This window comes from Propithecus coquereli, unplaced genomic scaffold (genome assembly GCF_000956105.1).
Source record: "Propithecus coquereli isolate 6110/MARCELLA unplaced genomic scaffold, Pcoq_1.0 Scaffold581, whole genome shotgun sequence".
Lineage (NCBI taxonomy): Eukaryota > Metazoa > Chordata > Mammalia > Primates > Indriidae > Propithecus > Propithecus coquereli.
The window spans coordinates 567,322-574,275 of NW_012151741.1; the positions used below are offsets into that span (position 1 = coordinate 567,322).

Here is a 6,954-nt window from a genome sequence, read left to right on the forward strand (position 1 = left end):
CATAGAAAAGATTTTCTTTAGGTCTAAGAATTTTAGAGCTGATGAAAAATTTCTTTAAAATTTAACTCCATATAAATAAAACTCTCTCTCTGAACATCAACTATCATTCTTCTGGTTTCGTAACTGTAGAAAGACCTGAAATTGACACACGCAGTGAAGGGGTACAGAATAATCTAGAGGCAGCTTTTATAAATCCCTGATATCTACTTGTTTTACTCTTTTGCAGATACATGCAGAATTTCCAGTTGCAAGAGACAGAATTTCATAGAAAGACCATCTTTAAAATACAGTCATACTATATTTTGATCTGAGGCAGAGGCATGGGTTAAAGGAATAAAAAGAAGAAAAACACACCACCATTCCTCTCTCTGATGGTCTCAGAAAGATTCCACCACAATTCCAAAAACACAGCATTTTAATAATTTATTACCACTTCCTCAGCCGGGGTTTTTATTTTGTTTTAACATCTAAAGATTTCACTCGCCGTTGGTCTAGGTCATCAAATTGACAGTCAATCCGATTTAAGAGATTATTTGGAACACCAAACCACGGAGGAATATGAAACTGTTATCTGACTTCTTATAACTGATGGCTTCAAATTGAAAACAGAAAATTGTAAAACAAAACAAATTTAAAATGCTGAAAACATCAAGAGTACTAAAGACTTCAGTTACAAACTGAAATCTTCTTTCAACGCCTACATCACTCCCACCTGATGACTGCATTTTAAAACACCTAAAGCAGCGCTGGCTAACATTTTCATGTGAGCTTTCCCTAGAAATCAACAAAATCCTCAAACTGGAGCAACAGCGTGGGTCACTATCTGTACTTCAGACAAAGAGGATTAAGATAGCACCTTTCAAAATAAAAGTAAATAAAATTCCTTTGCAAGAAAGTATGCTATGCTGTTTCTATTTCTCTGTGTGTGTGTGTGTGTGTGTGTGTGTGTATAGATATACTTGAATAAAAAACAATGTCTAATGGTATTTCTTTAGTGAACCTCACGTCAAGATCAAACCAGATCACATTCATCACCAGAATTTTATGTTTCTGCTAAATACAGAAACACAAAAGATTCTCCTAATCAAACTATTTTACATAGCTAATAATTTAGTAAGACAAAATGTGCTGACATCTTAAAAATACCAAAAGAAGTGACAATTTTCAAAAATATTTTCACGCAAGAAGAGCCTCTTTAATAAGGAAAAAAATGTGCTTACACTTACGTGCATTCTAGACCAACCTGCGATCATTCTATCTACTCTGTTTCCATTTCTTTAACTATAAAAATAAATGTCATCATAAGCTACTATTGCAGACCCAAGGCATCCATGGCTTTCAATATTAATGGTTCTGACTAGTCTCAGGTGACCCGAAAACACATTAACACGTTGTCATTTGTAATTCTGTGTCAGCAGTGACCACACTGTCATTACCAGGCAAGCAGATTCAGGGTAATCGCCCAGCCTCCCGCACCCCACTTGATGATCCTTTGCTCTTTACAAGTGAGTAGTGGGTACAATTACTGCCCTATTACGTATAAGGAAAGTATCCTGTGAAGTTATAATACATAACAGTGTAATTACAGAAAGCTGAAATTCAAACAATAAAAAAGATCGAAAAGTAAGTTGAAATTCAAGATCTCACCATATCCCCCTTGAATAGCAAAAGACCACTACGCTGGAAAGTTGCTGAAAAAACTGACAAAATGATGTTTCAGTAATTATCAAAATTCCGCATCATAAATCATCACCATTCTTCATAATTCTAGAAGTGCATGATATATTTTCACAAACTTTGCTAAAAGGAGAGGATCCCTAGAAAAATGCTACATTGCAATGAGGCCACTCTAAATGGATTCCTCACTTGCTTTCATAATTAGTTTCAACTTTATACATGACTGACACAAAAAGACAAAGAAAAGTATAAGAGGCCAGTTACAGAAGTTATAAATCCATGGTATGTAAACGTCCTATATTTCATATCTCTAAAATTGTAAATAAAAACAGGGCAGAAACAGATTTAAAAAGACATTTTTAACATAAATCTTAGAGTAAACCTCACTAACTAGATTCTAAGGTAATAATTTTTCATATTTTAACTGAATATTTGAAAATGTATTGTCCACTTAAAGTAAGTGGTTCTGCCCCCTACTTCCCAAAAAGAATATTATTTTTAAAATGTTGATTATTCTTGTTGATACCATTTTAGAATCACTGCAATTCCCGAGTCCTAGTCTCAATTGTGGCCTTAAGCCTTAAATTTACAGAAAGTTTTAAAAACAATGTACTTGTGTTATATTAACTTTATAGAACACCTGAATGGAAATATTAATGAATACATTAAGCAAATTTTTGATTAACAGCAGGAATTTGCATACTGCTCACCTTAGAAGTCCTGAAAAGAATTTGTTCCCTTAAGCATATTAACCATGCTGGAATTATATTGTTTATAATATTAATTAGGTGAGGGGACGCCGTTCTTCATATACAGTGCTGATTTAACTTCAGCCACCAAACACCAATGTTTAATCATAATAAAGTTCAATTAATGATACTGAATTAATGAGGTTTCACTATACTCACATGGAAAACCAGATACATGGAACAACTCAACCGACGGTAACACAATGTCAGTAAAATAAATTTACAATGTGTTCTTCCTGGCAAACCACAAAGAAATGGCATTATTTACCACTCTATTTCAAAATCTGAACATGACAGTTATTACCAATATAGTATATTTTTGTTTTCTTTTTAAGTAGTATGGCCGGTCTCACTCCCAGCTTATTTACTTAATGATGTTTTGCTTAATTAGCATCTCCTTGCATTTACGGTGTTAGCTATCTTTCCAGAATTTTCCTATGCATACTTTGTCTATACAAAGAGTATATATAAGCTGCCAATACACAAGGAAAAACAGCTCATTCCCCACAGCCAAAAGCAACCTTACACAAAGCACAACAGTGCACTACCTAGGGTTTTTGAGAGTGTCTCCAGAACTCTTCCCAGGAATTTACCCCTCAACAGCCTGTCTTGGTACCTGAAATTTCTACCATCATGAATGGTTTTGGTTGAGATAAAGGTCCACCACAAAATACTCAGAGACGGGAAAAGAGAAAAGGTCAAGAGCTGTAACAAAGCCACACACACGATATCACAGTTTAACTTCCTCCAAGTATCACATTTTTCACTATCATGTGGCAAAGTTCTATGGCCAGGAGGGAACGTTTGGGCCAGATAAAAGCATTCCAGGCAGAAACGGGTGGGGAGAAATGAAGAGAAGCCGACGTTTGGAACCAGGCTCGTAGAGCACCACTGCAGAAAAAAGCAGGCTATGGGGTGTGTTGGCAGATGGGAGGAAGACAATTATTCTTCTAGTTATTGCCCCTGAGTCTTCTGTCTTATACCTATGTAACGTTTCTTTAAAAAATATAACATAAAACAATAAATGGATCAAATTATTCTGATTTCCAACAAATGACATTACCAAAATGTTTTCTCTGGTAAACATCATGGTAATACCAACATTCTTATACTTTCCATTGTTTTAATCCAAGAATAGTCAAAATGAAGCCGCACCGGCTTTGCTAATGGAAGTAACCTTTTTTCTGAAGTATCATAAATGAACGCTTTCAACACCACCGCCATCATTTCCTTTCATTTTTAAGGTTTGGAAAACTGATCAGGATCTCTGAATACACTCTAGGGCTGTGGTCCTCAACCCCTGGGCAGGGCCAAATGCCCAGTACTGGTCCATGGCCTGTTAGGAAATGGGCCACCCATCACCCCCGAGCTCTGCACCCAGGCCCACCCACCCCCAGCACCCTACCCCACCCTTCCACCCTCCCATCCGTGGAAAACTGTCTTCCATGAAAAAGGTCACTGGTGCCAAAAAGGTTGGGGACCGCCGCTACAAACCTCAAAAATGACACAGTTAGTTGAGACAAACTCAACCTACCTCTCTAAAGTTGCATTGAGGAAGTACGATTAAGAAAGTGGTCACATCCACAGAGCAGAATCATAGACACTGGAGACTCAGAAGGATAAGGGGGGGGCAGTGTGGGAGGGGAGAGAGGGTTGAAAAATGACTTAAAGGGTACAATGTACACTATTCAGGTAACGGTTACGCTATAAGCCCAGGCTTCACAACTAAGCACTATATGCAGAGAAAAAAGCAAAAATTGTACCTGTACCCCCTAAATCTATAAAGATTTTTAATAATGCATAAAAAAATGGTCACATCGTATTACTACAAACAAAACCACAAACACAACTTTACCTGTAAACGGCAATTTGTTATACAACAAAAGCCAGATCACGCTAATGAAGATATCTGTAAACAAATGCCAGGGCATGACGTGGTAATAATAATCTGAATATTAAGGAGCACAAATATTTCCTCAAGGATAATCTCTTCTCTGTGTTAAAGAATGAGTTAAAGAATGGCCACGCAGATGAAGTTGTAACAAAATTTAAAGTCGTGGTTTTGTGAACTATGCATCATCTAGTTTTCGCAAACATGAAAAGTCATTTGATAATCTGTTTCCAATTCAACATATATGTACTTTACACTCACTAAGCATATGAATAGTGTACACATATTCAAGGGGAAATGCTATTTCATAGAACTGATAATCAGAATAGATTATCATCTCAAATAACTAATCATAAAAACCTTAAGTATGACAAAATGTCGAACACAACCTCGGATGATGCCTTTCAAGCCAACAAGATAAAGTCTACAAGGAAGCATAAAAGAAATAGTAGCAATGTACCTGCCTTAAAATCAGGATTCCTCAACAAAACTTTTTCTATAATCAAAATTTCACATTTAACATTTCACATCCAGATCCCTATCAAAACAAATGTAACACCAACTTTTTCTATTTTCAGTCTATTACCCACATTTGTATTTCAGTTCTGCAAAAGTATGTAAACCAAATTTTTGGAATGATGGCTGGGTGTATGTACTTACAATTAAAAAGTCATTTATGATAATATAGCACTAGGAAAAAGCAAGGCAAAATAACTATGTCATGACTGAAGGACTCTTCCATATTAACTGAAAAAAACACGAAGCAAGAACGTATGAACAATTATTTTTACATTATTCACCTGATGACAACTTTACACTTACATTAAGAATCCATATTTTGTCATTTAAAGCAGGGAATGTGACCCTATGTGTGCACAAGAGTGTTTTTTTAATGGCTAAACTATTTAATGGTATCCTTTGAATTATAAGCTTTATGTAGTTTGGAAAATGGGTTATCTTAACCTACAGATTAGAGCTACACCTAAGCTTAACATATTAGGGAGAGATATTTGTCATTCTCGGATATTTCAGCAAAAGGTCTTAATTTTTGGAAATGTCAACAGAAGACTTTAATGAAAAACATAGCTCTTTTGAATGAATCTGAATTGACTGTCTACATGAGAATCCATAGTTGCAGGACAAATAAAATAGTTGTGCATCTATCTGCAGTCCTAATTCAAATTATTTTTGCAGAGCTATTTCCTCATTATTTTCATGGGTCTACGAATCTTGCACTGAAGCAGGAACGATTCCAATATAATCAAAACAAAAAAAGATATTCTGTTCCCTCTTTCTCAAAAAAGAACACAATTTCTCCTATCACCACCTCCACTCACACATAAAAATTCCCTAAAAAAACCGAAAGGAGCAAAGATTATTTCTGAAACCCCAGAGGAACTTATGTACCACAGTCTTTAGGCTGCCGGGTTACTTCACCTGAGTGTTCAAGGTGCAAATGACTTTACTGCTTTGCACTCTAGTTGCACGGTCTGGCCACATCACATCGGATACCATCTCTGTTCCACAGACAGACAGACAGACAGACACTCCCCTGTCTACACCAGCCAGTGCTGTTTCCAATTTGAGAGGCCAGGACTGCGCACAGCCCATGCCCATCCCCGCTTTGCTGGCCGTCCTGACCCCAGGAACAAGAGATACTACTTCATGCTGGCGGACCTGCTCTGTGGCCTCATCCTTCCAGGATTCGTAGGAGGGTTCCTCCCCCACTCCACCTGGGAGCCCGGCGAGGGCGGTGGGCCCCGTGCAGCAGGGAGGACGACCCCTGCCTGCCCCTTCCTCATCGCGCCCCTGGCTCTCTTCGCCAGCACGCCAGAGCCACCCCGGCCACCGGTACAGGGTCCCGGGGCGGGGAGCAAAGGCACCACCAGGAACCACGCAGCCCGTTACCAAAGGGGTGCCAGGGGTGGAGGAAGCGAGCGAGGCGAGGTTACCCCTCGGGAGCCCTTCGAGAGCGACGGCAGGTCGGCGGGGACGGGCGCGGGTGGCGAGGGGGTGGAGAACTGCTTTCGCGTCTCCCTCCGGGCATGCGGGGGAATCCCGGGGCGGCGGCGGCGGCGGGGGCCCTCGGGTCCTTCCCGCCCCCCGCAGCCCCCTCCAGCGCGGCCGCCCCCGCCCCGCGCGGAAGGAAGCGCCGGGCCCCCCCACGCTCCCCGCGCTCTCGCGAGCCCTGTGCAGGCCCTTCCAGGGGAGGGGGAGGGCGCGGAGGGAACTGCTGCAATGGAGCGCCCGGGGAGCCCTGCCGAGCCAGCAGTCGGTGGAAAGCCACGGCCACATAAAAATGCCATATTAATTTTTTAAAAGCCATAAATCACCCCTCCCTCTGCAAAAGAAAACCATAAACCCGATCCCATGCAAACCTGCGAGCAGCCACCCACTTCCTATTTCTGTCACAGCAGCTACACCCTGCCAGCAACCACCCCCAGCGCCCCCTCCCGCCACCGCCACCCCCGCCGCCGCCTCACATGGTGCACTATTTCCATCAACAGCCGCCTACTGCTCCGCAGCCGCCGCCGCATCTCGCGTCGCAGCCTCAGCAGCCGTCCCACCCTGGCAAGATGCAGGAGGCGGCCGCCGTGGCTGCGGCGGCGGCGGCGGCGGCAGCGGCAGCGGTGGGCA

At 41.2% G+C, this 6,954-nt stretch overlaps 1 protein-coding gene across 1 annotated transcript in view; it reads right to left on the reverse strand.

Annotated features, from left to right (window-relative positions):
- Positions 1–6,954, reverse strand: part of PPP3CA (protein phosphatase 3, catalytic subunit, alpha isozyme) — a 334,145-nt gene that overhangs the window by 326,564 nt on the left and 627 nt on the right. The window lies entirely within an intron of this gene.